This window comes from Cyprinus carpio, chromosome B12 (genome assembly GCF_018340385.1).
Source record: "Cyprinus carpio isolate SPL01 chromosome B12, ASM1834038v1, whole genome shotgun sequence".
Taxonomy (NCBI): domain Eukaryota; kingdom Metazoa; phylum Chordata; class Actinopteri; order Cypriniformes; family Cyprinidae; genus Cyprinus; species Cyprinus carpio.
Window position 1 is genome coordinate 25,549,012 of NC_056608.1, and position 17,142 is coordinate 25,566,153.

The 17,142-nt window shown below is 31.5% G+C and overlaps 1 pseudogene; it reads right to left on the minus strand.

The window, feature by feature from the left end:
- Positions 1-7,997, minus strand: part of LOC122139107 — a 37,047-nt pseudogene extending 29,050 nt beyond the window's left edge.
- Between the last annotated feature and the right edge of the window lie 9,145 nt (positions 7,998-17,142).

Below are 17,142 nucleotides of genomic sequence, written 5' to 3' on the forward strand. Positions count from 1 at the left end.
GCTGTAGATTGATCGAATGGAGATAATGAAAATATATGAAGAAAAATGAAAAAAAAATAGGCCTATGACATGAAAACCTGTCTATGAAAACATGAACACATAAGAACACTGTTAGATTATGATTATGATGCAGCAATGTTATTAAAAAAGAAGCATCTAAAAAGGAATAGCTGCCTGGGGTTAAACTGAGGGACTTTATGCCAATAAACCGAAGGCCTTTCTATGACACATCTTATGATATTAATCAGATAACTTACATACATAACATAGACGTAACATTACAACTTGTATCTGCACAATAGGATACAAACACCAGTGAACTTTAATAACAGAGAGCTGAAACACAGAAAAGGACAAAATTTAAGATACTATAGGCTAGGTTTCTATAAAGTTCTCATTATAATTCTGTTTATGGCAGATTTGTGCCTTGAAATGTGATTCTTGAAATCGCATGCGCGTTTTCGAAGCCATATACAAAAACAATTTCAATTGAAGTATGCCGACTGTTAAACAAATATGACGAAAAAAGCACTGCTGCATTATTATAACATCAGTATTTTAAAAAAAGAAACAATAATTCTTAAAGCAATATGACCGTCTCATATAACTCTGTCATTAGAGCATGAAACTAAACACTGGTAATATGCAGCGCTTTCAGCATGTTAATAAATGTTAACATGTTTATTCATTTTGATTGTTTATTAATAAATGAAGCAATGCTTCTCTCTCCTCACATCTTTACTTTGGAGCCAGACAGGGTGCTGCTATAACCAACGAGAAAAAAAAAAAAATTCTATATATATAACTTTTTTCCACACAATTAAATGTTTATATTTTCTTTTTTCATTTAAATTAAATTTTAGCATTTTGTTGTGTGTTTTTCTCATATAATTGTTTTTTTAATATAACATCTTTTTTAAATGAAGTTTTAGTTAAATTAGCTTTAGTTATTTTAGTACTTAAACTTGTCAAATAAAATAAATATGCTGGTTTGGCAAATAGCTGAAATAAAATAAGATTTTTTAAAGATTTAATTTGATTTTAGTTAATTTTTATTTTATTTCAAGTAATAAAAATCTAAATGTGATTAGAGATTTTATTTTTAAGTTTTCAGTTTTAATTTTAGTATTTTTGTTGCATGTTTATATCATTTTTATTATAATTTTTATTTTAATTAAATGTTAATTTTAGTTAACTACTAAATTTAGTTAATTTTAAGTCTAACTTTAGTCTAAATTTAGTTAATTTTAGTTCTACTACGTAAACTTTAAACAAAATTGAAAAATGCTGCCTAGGCAACTAGGCTTTTATATATGTATTTTACAGGCACAAACAAGAGAACCGATTTCGTATTTTAACAGCAGCCTGTTCACATTTGTTGCATGAACACAGAAGTGAACTGAAGTGGCGTAAGCAGCTTTTATTCGACAACTTCAAACACAGCTCATCCAATCAAAACTATCAGCATTATGAATCAGTATCATAACAATGCTTCAGCTACGTAGCTGATTTTAATCACAACAAAAAAGCGTCTAGAATCATGAATCATAAGAGAGATCAGTGTGAACAATCACAGGATGCCTCTGTGGTCCTGATCTCATAAGTGACTGACTTTCATCCTCCTCACGTTTCCTTCTCCTCCCATCGCTTCATTCCCTCACTTTATGAGCTTTTGCACCTCGATCACTGATCGCTGAGAGACGAATACAGCTCCACCCTTACAGAAACACACACCTCTGGCTGTTTATTCTCTGCGAACACACACAGACGACCATCTCTCAGGATGAAGGGGAGTAATGGCTGTTCAGCGCACTGGAACGCTTCCATTTCATTGTGATGGAGACGCAGTCAGGCGAGACGTCATCATGTCAGGGGTCTGCAGACGCTCAGGATTTGTGATGGAAGATCACAGACGTGAAGATCAAACGTGTTCAGACACACCCTGAGCCTCACACACATCTAACAACCAGCAACTGCCCTCAAAACATCTCCAATCACAATATATTACACCAAAAACCTCAGAGTCAGCTGACAGGCTGATCTGCTCTTCATGCACATCTCATGTGTAACGCAAAAGTAGTCAATAAATGTCCATTTTTCTTAGTATTTATTTATTGCCCCTGACTAACTTACATACAAGGGGAATGTTTTTTTATTATTTTTAACATTTCTGAAGGAAGTCTCTTCTGCTCACCAACGCTGCATTTATTTGATCAAAAAGTTAATACAGTAAAATTGTGAAATATTATTTTCATTTAAAAATAATTGTTTCTATGTAAATATACTGTAAAATGCAATTTATTCCTGAATAAATCTAAGATCTTTTTTTTCAGTTTCACATGATTTTAAATAATTATAACATGCCAGCACATTTTAAAATATATTCAAACAGAAAACTAAATTGTAATAATATTTCACAGCATTACTATTTTTACTGTATTTTTGATTACGTTAATGCAGCTTTGGTGAGCAGAAGAGATTTCTTTCATAAGCATTTAAAACATAATTATTACAAATATTTGACTGGTAGTGTACAGCTAGTGAATATTAAATGCCATTTATTATAGTTCATGTTTTTTATTAATTTATTTCAGTAAATTTAGAATTATTTCAGTAAATTTAGAATTTTGGAAAAATCAGTCGCATCAAAGTAAACTGAAATGCATGACTTTTCACAGACTGTAAGAATTATTATCCAAAGTTATAAAATAACTCAAATAAAAATGCAAATTTTAAATAATTAAAAAAATTATGAATTAATACATAATTAATCATTTTAAATAATAATAAAAATACTATTACAGAAAGCTTATACAATTTCTACTTCACCCAAAAATTAATAATAGTTCTGTCATCCTTTATTTCTCTGTTGACTTTCTTCTAAGGAACTCATAAGTTTCCATTTGAAGAACATTGTCCAGTGGATGGACAAAAACCAAAACACAGAGAAATTATTACAATTTGTATTAATTATGAAGTCTTCTTTTTCATTCGTGTTCATTTTTGGGTGATCTATACCTTTAAGAATAAATAGGGTAACCAAATTAAGTACAAAATACTAACAAACTAGCTTTAACTAAGACTATAAAAAGGGCTGGTGCAACTAAACTTACAAAAATAACCGGTAATGACATCACTGAGGAATTCTTATGATCGTATGTTGACCAGCGTGTGTAAGTGAGGAAGCGTCTGTGTCTCATAACAGCGCACACACAGTAACACCAGAGCGCATGAGCGCTGCACTGATAAGTGCTTGTTTAGCGAGCGTTTCATACTGACTCACAGACTGAAAACACACCGGCTGCTGCCAACCGATAAAATCACTCTTGTGTTCAGAAGCTCGACAGAGAGGACAGCGAACAGCATCACGTCACTGAGAGTTTGACTGAAACATCTGAACCCACGTCAGTCCGTCAGACAGCTAGGATCACAAAAACAGCATTTGTTCACATTCACAGCTCCGGCGCACACAGATCATCTTCTGAAGCCAACCATGAGCTCATTAACATATGACTGCCTCATTTCTGCAAAAATTAAGTGAAAAAATTAAGACATGAAATAATACAAGAAATGTATTACTCTTCTAATATAACTAATGTACTATGAAAACTGCTATACAGTATGTAAGTATTTAATCATATTTTACAAATAATATTTTATGGAGTATTCCATTATTTCATAGTACAATACTAATATTTAATAATAATAATCATATCATTATTATTATTATTTTTATTAACAGAAAAAAAATAATAATGCAAAGAGTTAAACAATATTTATTATTATTATTATTATTAATGTATTATGAAAAACAATTGAATAATTTAAATATTTATTTTTTATTAAATAACACTTTGTTTTACTTTACAAATAAAATTTTGTGAAACATTCCATTTATTTCATAGTACAGTAGTACGTTTAAATAACAGTAACAACAATTATTATTATTAATGTACTATGAAATAAAACAGAATATTAAAAATATATTTACATTTTTGATTTTAATTCAGTAACACTCTATATTTTAATATACAAGCAACAATTTATGAAATTCAATTTTTGAGTATTTAATTAATAGAATAGTCTTTTTTAATAATAATAATAATAATAATAATAATAATAATAATTTATTATTATTAATGTACTATGAAATAAAAATTAAATACTAATTTCAATATTTCACATTATATTTATTTTTAAATTTAATTTATTAAAATAACACTTTATATTTACTTTATTAAACAAATAATGTTTTATAAAATATTCCATTTACTTTACAGTACAGTAGTAATATTGAATAATAATAATAGTAGTATTATTAAATATTAGAATATGAATTTGTTTGTTTACAGTACAAAAGTAATATTTGTCTAATCTGTCCAACTAGCATTATTATAATAATACCAACAGCTATTTTATTTTATTTATTTTTTTAAGTGTAATCAGTCTATGATGTAAACATGCAGTGATTACAGGACGAACTCCTAGAGGTTTGTTTTGTCGGTCTCTGGATGTCCATTAACTGGATCCGGTGCACTCAGACACCAGCTTGGCAATTCTTCTCAATTTTCCTGAAGGATCTGGTGTATCAAACCCATTTGGCTGAGTGCATCGAGTCAAAGAGAGACACTTTCAATTCAGCCAGTGTGTGCTGACAGACTGCAGATGAGCTACACAGCTCTCACAAACACACGTAATCTCACACGTACAGTACAGGTCAAAAGTTTGGAAACATTACTATTTTTAATGTTTTTGAAAGAAGTTTCTTCTGCTCATCAAGCCTGCATTTATTTGATCAAAAATACAGAAAAAAAATGTAATATTGTGATATATTATTACAATTTAAAATAATTGTTTTTAAATGTATTATACTTTAAATGATCATTTATTTCTGTGATGCAAAGCTGAATTTTTAGGATCATTATCACATGATCCTTTAGAAATCATTCTAATATGATGATTCATTATCAAAGTTGTAAACAGTTCTGCTGCTTAATATTTTTTTCAGAACATGTGATACTTTTTTAGGATACTTTGATGAATCAAAAAGTTTTAAAAAAAAAAAAAAAAAAAAGCTATATTTTTAAATATAAATATTTTGTAATAACAATATACTGGTCAGTAATATGGGGTCAGTAATTTTTTTCTTTCTTTTTTTTTGAAATAAAATCAATACTTTTATTCAGCAAGGATGTGTTAAATTGATAAAAAAGTGATAGTAAAGAAAATATATTATTAGAATATAGATTATTAGAATTATTATTATTTTTTTATTTTGAATAAATGCAGTTGTTTTTTAACCTTTTATTCATCAAATATATTAGACAGCAGAACTGTTTCCAACACTCATAATAAATCAGAATATTAGAATGATTTCTAAATGATCATGTGATAGACTGGATGTTACATGTGACACTGAAGGCTGGAGTAATGATGCTGAAAATTCAGCTTTGCATCACAGGAATAAATTTTTTTTTTTTTTAAGTATATTGAAATAGAAAACTATTATTTTAAGTTGCAATAATATTTCACAATATTACTGTTTTTTTCTGTATTTTTGATCAAATACATGCAGGCTTGATGAGCAGAAGAGACTTCTTTCAAAAACATTAAAAATAGTAATGTTTCCAAACTTTTGGTCTGTACTGTACATCTAAAAACACTGGACCAAAACACACACCGGACAGCACAATTGAGACACTCTGAAATACCCAAACACATCTGTCTGATGCATGCACAGGGGACAACAATTCATAAACGGTGGAGATGCAATGCAATGGATAAAGAACATCTGTCTCAGGTAGAGTGGTGATCAATTTAAATATAGCTTACATCTAGGGCTTTACTGTGCACAACTAAACAAAGCATCCAAAGAAATAATACTTACATGGTACTTCCCATTTTAGCCACATTTGGTGCTTGATCAGTGCATGTATTCAGGTGTCATTAAGCAAGCATACGTCTTTAGTAAATGATGTGTGTATAATTAACCAGGATATTGTTTAGGAGGTGGTGTGTTTGTGTGGCATCTGTGCAAACGGATGTGTTTTTGGATGAAGGCAGAGGTCAGTGACCTTTCCACAGATCTCAGCATTGGGTGTCCGCTGGCCATCTGACCTGACCTGACCTCTGTGTGTGTGTGTGTGTGTGTGTGTTTGATGTAGACCGACTCGTGGGCGTCTAATCGCAGCGGAGCGAGATAGATTATCTCAACGCAGGTTACACACCCAAAACACAGCCAAAATAAGACCTCTCTCACCTTCTGGACGACTGTAGCCACTTTAGTGTGTACAGAGCAACAAGAGGATGTTGTTTACTCTGGTAAAACACAACAGTTTACCTTCACGCTCAATCCAAGGGACATTCCCACCAGCGTTGACTTGATAAAGCCCCTCAGCCTTTTGATAACGCCTTTTTATTCAAAAAGTACACCTTTGTACCTTAAGGGTCTATATTGGTGTTTTAAAGGCACATATCAGTATGTACAATAAAAATAGTTTTTGAGAAGGTACTGCCCATGTGACAGTTTTTGACTTTTTTTCTGAGAGTGCAGTGTGTGTGAAGACTGAAAGCAGAGTTAACCAACGATCGAACACACACGTGCTACAACACCGCTCAGTGTCAATGTGTCTTTTGTCCACATCTACAGCTGAATAGGACAGACGACCCCCTCGCTACACACTCAAGGAGGACGAATAGAGCGTGGCCTCCTCAGAATCACGTCTGCTCTTCCTGTTCCTGGACAGCGAGTGCACAAACACACCAGAGATGGGATCGGAGCTCGCATTGGCTTACATCACTCGCTTCTCCGAGCAAAAGCACACTCAACCAGGAATGAGGGATGAGTTTGTTTTTAATTATGCATAAACTGCAATAGAACAAACAGAACATTATGCAACTCTGTACAATCACTGGTGACTAAAGTCCACTCACAGTAAAGTGGAATTTAAAGGCTGGTCAATGACTCAACTAGAGAAAAGCAGGAAGGTTTCTGCACAGATGTCCAGGCGTGAAACAGCAGCATCTTCACACACACACACACACACACACACATTGGTTTTTATGGTTTATGGGCACTCTGCATAGGCGTAATGGTTTTTATACTGTACAAACTGTACACCTAAACCTACCCCTTACAGGAAACTTTGTGCAATTTTAGATTTTCAAAAAAATTAATTCTGTATGATTCATAAGCCTTTTGAATTATGGGGACACCAAAGTGTCCTCATAAATAAATCACCTTTATGTTGTAATATCTATGTCATACCCATGTCATCATACACATTTGTGTCCTCATAAACCACATAAACATGCACACACCTGCTTTTACTTTATACCCCCAAAAACACATTTATGACTTTAAAAGTTTGCTTAAAGTGTTTTCACTTTAAGAAAACTGAGCTAACACTTCACACTGTAAGTTACTATAACTAACTATTGTGGTAGTGACGAATGCAACAAGAAATGTTCACACAAACACATAAAGTACTTAGTTGTGCAAATAAAAGCAGGATATTAAAATTAGGACTAACGTAAAGTGCAAGCGCAAACATTTAACGAATGCAGTAAAACATGCCGGATTTTATGAATGGAATAAACGCGTATCGGTTCAGGCATGTGTGTAAAATCGGCAGAACCGAGCAGAATGAATCGCCTGAATCATCCGAACATCAATTAATGATCCGAATCACGGCGCATCGCGATCCCGATCATCCCGCCGGACTGCACGCGAGTCCCGGTCCGATCCCGCAGGAAGGAGGTGATAAACTCTTTCATTATCCAGAACCAGAACCAGAACAGAACCATCCCGAAGCAGCTGAAGAGGCTCTTACCGGTTAAATCCCGCCGGTGGAGGGGTGATATTATCCGCGGCGCTGCTGAAGTGTGGTGTGTTCTCTCATGATCTCTCGGCTCCAGTGTCACATTACATCCAGCTCTTTCTGTTTCCACAGACACGCTGCGGGCGGAAGGAAAACACGGCGTGGATTCAAGCGATCCTGGATTCTGGCGGAAAACAGTCGAGTGTACACTGACTGACCAAATATTGCAAGTGTTAGTTTACTGTTCTAAATAAAAAATCCATCATTTCATCATTTTATATATATATATATATATGTACATATGTATATATATATATATATATATATATATATATATATATATAATATTACATATGTATGCATAAAATATCTCAAAGTAGCATTTAAATAAATATAAAATGTAAATTAATAATATACATATATATATATATATATATATATATATATATATATATATATATATATATTATAATATATATATAATATAACATATCTTATAAAAAATAAAAAAAATAAAAGAAAATATTATATATATATATGCATAATATGCATAATGTAAATAAATAAAAGTAATAATATATATAAGATAAACATATAATATATATATATATATAATATCACATTCTAATATGGATATATAACAATAATGTACATGAATAATACATAATTAATATTAATTTATCTATATATATTTATATTATATGATCTACATACACATCTAAAACCTTTCACATGTTGCATTCTCTACATTAAATGAATAAATTATTTTAAAATAGGCATCTAAATATAAATCTGTTTGGTGTGTGTGTGTGTGTGTGTGTGTGTGTGTGTGTGTGTGTGTGTGTGTGTGTGATAGAGAGAGAGATTTATTAATTTAACATTGCATTTTATCTGTTATCAAATGTATATGGCTAAGGTTATTTGTGTGTCTCCTGTAATGTTTTTCAGGCTGAAGTGGGTAAGTAGCCGCTCCTCTCATGTGCTCCGGTCTCCGGGTTTTGCGGTTCTCCGGTGTAACGCTCAGAGTAACAAAGAACATGTTTGAGATCCAGCAGCAGCCCGACTGAGCGATGACGTCACACACTCTCTCACACACACACACACACACACACACATTCAGAGAGAGTCCCTATCATATCTTGACAGGTTTATGTACTAGCAGTGTACCTGGAATGAAGACTTCAGTTCCGCTAGTCAGAAGTCAAAGCCTTCTTTCCACTGTGCTCCTTGTCAATATAATAAAGTACTCAGACACAGCAGCTTCTGACAATTAAAAACATTAGAAAAATAATAGTATGCTGTATATACACTTACACATATATACTTGTTATATTTTGTATATGTATAAACATGTAATTACATCACACACATATGTATATAACATTTAAAAATAACACACTCACACACACTGTCAAGTTCCTAAAAGGACAAAAAGAACCAAAAAAGTATCACGTGATCAGTGTAATCCATTTAGATGTATACATATATGCAGTTAATATTTATAAGAACATAGATTTTATAAATTTAGAAATATTCTGTTTGGTTTAGGCAATGTAGCCACTACGTGCATGTGTGTGTATGAAAGACAGGACTGAACAATAAGGGTCATGAGTTGTGTTAAAGGTCACCATCTGCATTGATTTCTGCCTGTCTCCACTTATCTGCACATGCAGCTTTTCTGCTATCTTCATATATGCAAAAAAACAAGTCTGTGGACCTGCGGACACACGCAGAATGACTTCCTCCACCCGTCTGAAGACGTGATGTGCGTTCAAGCCGTTCACATCACTGCTGTTTGGGTTTATGCGTGAGGTTTTAGTAATTAAGCCATTATATGTCTTGCACTGAACAGCTGACTGTTGAAAATGAGAATTTGGACATTTAGTCATCTTCATGTTGTTCCTAACCTGTATGACGTTCATTTCTGCTGAACAGAATAAGATGTTTAGCAGCTCCAAAAAGCATCACAAAATATGGTTTCAATTCACTTTCATTGTAGTAAATGCTTCTGCCATTCTGCTTAACATCTCATTTCATGTTTCACAGAAGAAAATAAGCCTCAGAAAGTGTCAACAATGAAAAAATGTTCATTTTTGTGTGAACTATCCCTTTAAATGTGTTGGTTTGATCTGAAGTGTGCGTATACATATAGCATATGTGATTTGCATGCGGGTATATTTTTAGAAGCACATTTGTGTATTCGCGCTCAGGTGTGACCGGGCAGATTTAAACATGTGGGATCGTCAGATTGCCATGATCTGAATCAATTACTAAAATGTCATTCAGAGAAACTCTCTCACACGCTGAAGCTGATAGCATGCAAACACACGTTCATATTTCCTCTTCAGCTGATATTTATAGCCTGCAGCAGGTCCTGATCTCACTGATTGTTGTGTCGAACGTAAGTGTGTTATGAATATTATCACAGGCAGGTGTGCTGAGCTCTAATGAGCGAAAAAGTGCCACACACACACCACAGGAAACAGAATCTGATGCTTCCTCTGGTGCAGCTGTAGGTTGAGCTCTGATTGGCTGACAGAACGACATCACATGTGCATGAGTATATGAAGATAAAACCACGTCTGCACTCTGACCCTTCAGAAACCACAGGCACAAAATTGTTTTGAGAGATTAAGGTTGATAAATAAAAAATTATGCATTTACATCAGTATGGAGTTTCCAGATTTTCTTTCTAAATGCTTAAATAAAATATTTTAAAAAGTGACTTCAATTATACTGAGTGCAATACGTTTTTGATAACAATTAAAGAAGATTTAAGGAATAAATTAAAGGAAACACAACAATGTTCTCTAAATGTAAATGTCTACACAATGAGTTTGATTCAAAATTTTAAAACACAATCAGTGTCGTTTTAGTATCAAGATACTATTATAGTTTTTATTAATATTTTTAATTAATTTTTATTTTGTTATCTGTTTTCATCTGAGTTCAAATGTAAGTCATTTTATTTTGTTTTAGCTTTTTAAATTTCTATATCGTTTTATTAATTTTTATTTCAGTTTTAGTTTAGTACATTAAAACTAACTGAAAATTAAAAACGTTTTGAAAAATATTTTCAATTTAATTTCTTATTTTGCACCTCACGTAAATGTATACTGATTTAATTTGGAACAAAAAGATTGATTGAAAAAAAAGGAATTATCTTGATTTGTATTAGAAAACACATTCTTTGTTTAAAATTCATATTTATTATATTCTTTCTTTCTTTCTTTCTTTGTTTCTTTCTTTCTTTGCATGCTGTGCATGCAACATTTATATCACAGCTTTATAAATTAAAAAACTTCCTGCTCCAATTTAAGACTTTTTTTAAAATAGTAAAGTGAAGGAGTTGCATTTATTCCAGTATATTGTTATTCCATTTATACAGAAAAGTCACACACTGTGCAGTATAACTTGTGTATCTTTAGACTCTATGTGTACTAATCTGGTCTTTTTTAACTTGATTAACTATAATTGTATATTCTAATAATGACTAATATAATGAACAACATAAAGCATGATAATTTAATAAAGCTGTTTCAGTGATGCATCGCTGCTGAATCTCACATCAGTGCAGTAAAGCTTCAGGACACACAACGGCTGCACAGACACTAACTAAAGCTTAAATGCTAACATATGTCACTGATTGTTCACACACTGACCTTAATCTGCTGGAGAGGATTAGTGTCCTTCAGTAACGACATTACCAAAGCACCTACCTGAAACACATGCACAGACTAAAGGTGTCTGGGTCACGTCTCATGATACACTTGAATGCATGGGATGCATAACTTAAATGCAAGTTGCTTCGGATAATAATTTTTTTTAATTATTATTTAAAAAGCATCAAAATTAAATTAAAAAAATGCAAAATAATTAATTCTTATTAGCTATCTTAAATTTCAGCTAATTAATAAAATAGTTTATATTACATAACATTTTAATAAATTATTTCAATATATATTTTTTTATTAAAAATGTATTTGATTTAACAATTTAACAATATTGCATATTGTTTCAAAGCAGAAAAATAGTGCAGTAATAATTTCTTTAATTTTAATTGTATACCTTATGGCATAAATATATAGGCAAAACACCATAATGTGAAAAATGTCATCTGCATAACATATAATTTCTGATATGTTGCTGCTAAAGTATTTGCAGGAAAAGACAACAAAATATTGATTAGTGTTGAAGTGTTGATGCATGTGTTGCAGTAAAGCATTGAGCAGTACTTCATTAGTTACTTTACATGCACACAATCAGAGTTACAGTAACACACACACAGTGTTGTGATGAGGCGGTAATGATCAGTGCTCTCGTGATAAAAGCCTTTTTATAATCCTCCTCTCTTCTGACACACACTGCCTTTCATATTCCTGACCTCTCCTTCAACTCGGAGTGTCCATTACTGACTCATGCTTTACACACACACACACACACACACACACACATTCCTTTTCTTTTTTTTGACTTGTAGTTTCCATTACTGACTCATGCTTTAAAAAAAAAAAAAAAATGATTTGTACTTTCTCACAACACACACACTTTATTTATTCATCATTTCCGCTAGAAAACTTAATTTGAACAAAGATCAAGTCACAGAAGACTTACAAGGCTTTCAAAAATCAGCATAACCAATGTAATATCCACTGCAGTAAAAACTACAATAACAAGTCTCACGTGCAGTTTAAAATGCATTTACAGTAAATCATTACACGATTATAGTGGATAAAAGCACATTAATGAGACTCAGCATCCTGTGTGTCAGCTGGTAACTTAACTAAAGCTTCCTTTATCTCAACAGATGCCATAAACAAACTACAGATGAATAAATCATTGCACCTTCACTGACACAGAGACTGAAATTGAATTATTCCACACTTGAAACATCTGCTGGATCCCATTAGCTGTCTGCAGCATTCAGCTATGAACACTGCTGTAATACAGAGACAGAGCCTGGGTCTGGAACGCGATTTACACTTGTTTTGAGTTATAAAGATGTATTTCCAGTGTATCTGGAAGTCTTCTTCATCTCTGGACAGATCTGCTGTGGATGAGCAATTAATCGTTACTTTGGCAGCAAACTGAACGCTCAAATTCATCACTGGCAACTACATTACAAAACATCACTACATTCAGATATGTCTTCATTTCTCCCCGATGGAAGCATTTTCCATGATCCCTTGGGCTTCTATACTCTTTGGTTCAGTCATAAAATGAGCCAGACAGCAGGTGAGTGAGTGATGTGTACAGGTGCATCTAAAAAAACAGAATATTGTGAAAAGGTTGTCTTTTTTTCTAACGTATTTCAAAAAGTGAAATTTTCATATATTCTAGATTCATGTAAAGTAAAACATTTCAAAAGTTTTGTTGTTGTTTTAATTGTGACGATTATGCATTTTTCCATTTTTTCGCATTCGTCATCCTTTCCTATATCAAAATGCATGCTACGGATGCGAAAACGCAGAAAATCGAACCTGATCCAAAAAAATTTACGACGGACGAAAGATTGGGAGGCAGTGTGTAAACGTGATTGACACAACATGAGGTTGTATTTATTAAATCAGTGCAATGACCTTCACAGAGTGCTGTATCAAAGCATATTAAATGCAAAGTTGACTGGAACGAAGAAGTTGGGTAGGAAAAGGTGCACAAGCAACAGGGATGACCGCAAACTTGAGAATACTGTAAAGCAAAGCCAGGAGATTTTGGAGCACTTTATGCTTCCATCTGCTGACAAGCACATTATTAGAGTGAAATATAAACACAATCTGGAGCATATGCATTTCCAACAGGTGACCTCATGGTATTAGTGAGGATGTTTGACGTCCTGAAGGTTTGAAACGAAAGCACTTGTTAATTTAGCATTATAGATTTGTTCATTAGTGTCAAACAGAGCTTGTATATGCAAATCAGACACTTGAATGAATTAATAACATTGCTAATTAACACCTGCTTAGCATTCCTGTGTTCATAAGTCTCAATGAAAATAATTATTGAAAGTTTTTCCGTCATAATCAGTATGGACCCTGCTGAAAAAAAAAAAAAAAACCATTGAACCATCACAGAAAATTCTTATGGTTTCCAGTACCAATACAATTACAAACCATCAACTTTTAACCACTGAAACCATTAAAAATGGTTTTCTGTAGTGTGTTTTGGGAGATGTTCCATTAGGATTTATTGGTTTTAACAAGCAACCAATAAAAGGTGACCAGTTACTAGTTTTGACCGACAGGCACCTTTACAGTTTCCATTAAAACCAATACAAGTCCCATTATAACCAGTAAATCCATTACACATTCTGTGATGGCGTCTATTCTCGAAATGATATTGATATCATGATGTTTTACACTAATTTAAATATTGATTTGATTAATATTGATGTGTGAATGTGAAAATATTTTCATAGTGTATTTAATACCCGTGTCTGTCACTGTATAAATATAAATACGAAAGCGCTGACATCTTCAGGTTGTTTCTTAAAAAAAAGGGAAACACCCTTTGACTGTAATAGCTACCATTAAAAATGTATTCAGCTGAAACTCCAAAATGTATATAATTCATATTCATTCACATGTAACTGTTTTTATTTTAAAATCATAAATAACCACATTTTTTTAAGCGCGCTCCCCGTCGGTAGGTGGCGCGAGTGCGTGTGAAGCGCCGTGACGCACTCGGTCTGCATGAGAAACGCATGGACGCTCACTGACATCGAAGCGGTACTGCATGTGGCAACAGACCTTCATTAAACTCTCAAGTTTACGCATATATCTCTATATTAATATTTATTTCATTGTAACCCCACGCTGACTGCGTGAACGCGCCGCGGTCATGGTGAAGGAGCAGTTTAGAGAGACGGATGTGGCCAAAAAGATGTAAGTCGGAGACCTGCATGCAGGATAAACATGTTTCATCAGACCCTGACACAGGAATATATGCTAGCCTGTCTATCTAACTAGCTGATTCGCTGTCTAGTTTATTGCTGACTGTGTGTGTGTGTATGTGTGTTTTTGTGCATATAAGATGTTCTGTTGTGTGTGTTTGTTTCGTTTGATCAGAAGTCTTTTGGCATGAAGTCAGCAGAGCAGATGAGACAGCAAGCTCATATTCAGGTGGTCAGCAAGAACCTGTACAGCCAAGACACCAGCCACACACCGCTGCAGTATGGAGTCCTGGACCACCGCATGGTGACTGACCAAACATGAATACTACACTCATAATAAAACAGAAAGATGACTGATCAAGAGAGGTTTAATCGTGTGTGTGGTGTTCAGGGAACCAGCGAGAAGGACAGACCGTGTGAGAGTTTGGGGAAGAAGGTGGTGTTTGTGTATTTTCACTACGGGTATCTGTATCTGGAGCTGGAGTTGTTTTGCTTTTCGGGTAGTTTAATTCAATTATTTTGTTTGGTTCATGCAGGTATATATTTTATTTTTAATTATGTATGAGATATTTGTTTTTTTTTTATTTGCTTTATTATCTCTATATTATATATTTATGTTTATAATATTAGGATTTATATTATGTCATTTGGTATTTTATTTTATTGACATAAAGTTGTATAAACGTAATGTGTGAATAATATAAGATTCTTTAATAAGCAGAAATGTAATATTAATATATAATACAGTGTGAATCAATGTAAAATTAATATTTATATTTATAAATGTTATTTTTAAATAAATTTTATTATTATATTGTCTGTAATGTATTTTATATTAATATTTAATTAAATATATGTTTTAGGTTTTATTTTAAATTATCTTATATTTTATATTAAATACCGCAAAAACTATAATAATAGTAATACAATGTAAATCATAAGAATATAAATATTTTTATCAAATTATTAAAATTTTTATCATTTAAATTGTTATTTTGTATTATATATTTATGATAATATGAATATAGTACTATATAAAATGTGTGAATAATATAAGATTCTTTAATAAGCAGAAATGTAATATTAATATATAATACAGTATGAATCAGTGTTAAATTAATATTTATATTTATAAATGTTATTTTTTTAATAGATTTTATTATTATATTGTCTGTGTATTTTATATTAATATTTAATTCAATATCTGTTTTAGGTTTTATTTTAAATTATATTATATTTTATATTAAATGCCACCAAAACTATAATAATAATACAATGTAAATCATAAGAATATAAATATTTTTTAAATATGTATTTTATTTTATTTTATTTTATTTTATTTTAAATTATATTATATTTTATATTAAATGCCGCAAAAACTATAATAATAATAATAATACAATGTAAATCATAAGAATATAAATATTTTTATCAAATTATTACAAATGTTATCTTTTAAATTGTTATTTTGTATTATAGATTTATGATAATATGAATATAGTACTATATAAAATGTGTGAATAATATAAGATTCTTTATAACCGAAATGTAATTTTTATATAAAACAGTATGAATCCTAATGTAAAATTAATATTTATATAAATGTTATTTTTAATAAATTAGTTTGTTATATTGTATTTTATATTCAAATTTTATTAAATATATATTTTATTTTAAATGATATTGTTTTATATTAAATGTCACAAAAAAATAGAAAAAATGTATTTTATATTTTATTTTATATTAAATTATAATATTTTATATTAAATGCCACAAAAACTATAATAATAATAATAATACAATGTAAATCATAAGAATATAAATATTTTTTAAATATATATTTTATTTTATTTTAAACTATATTATATTTTATATTAAATGCCACACAAATTGGAATAATAAAAAGAATAATAATACAATGTAAATCATTAGAATATTATTTTTTTAAATCAAATTATTACATATTTTATCATTTAAACTGTATTATGTTAGTTTATATTATAGATATATAATAATATGAATGTAGTACTATATAAACTGTATTTTTTCTCAGATTGTATTTACATATTTCTGTCATGTAGACATTGTGTTCTTTTAATACCATATTATTGCAATACCATATGCATCCTTATTAATAGAAGATAATGATTTTGTATTATATTATTAGTAATGTTCTTTAAATACAGTTGTTGTGTTATTTTGTGTTACTGACTTAATTGTACCTGTACAATATTGTATATTTGTGTTGATTCAGATGATCTGCAAGACGTGTTCTCACATCCTTCTCACCAAAGAGGAAAAGCTTCAGTTTCTTTCTGGATTACCCTGCGTAGACCTGGACTGGCGTACCTGCAGAAGCGCGGCCTCAAGAAGAAGATCTCCGACAAATGCAGGAAGAAGACCATATGTTTGTGTGCAACTGCAGCGCATTTA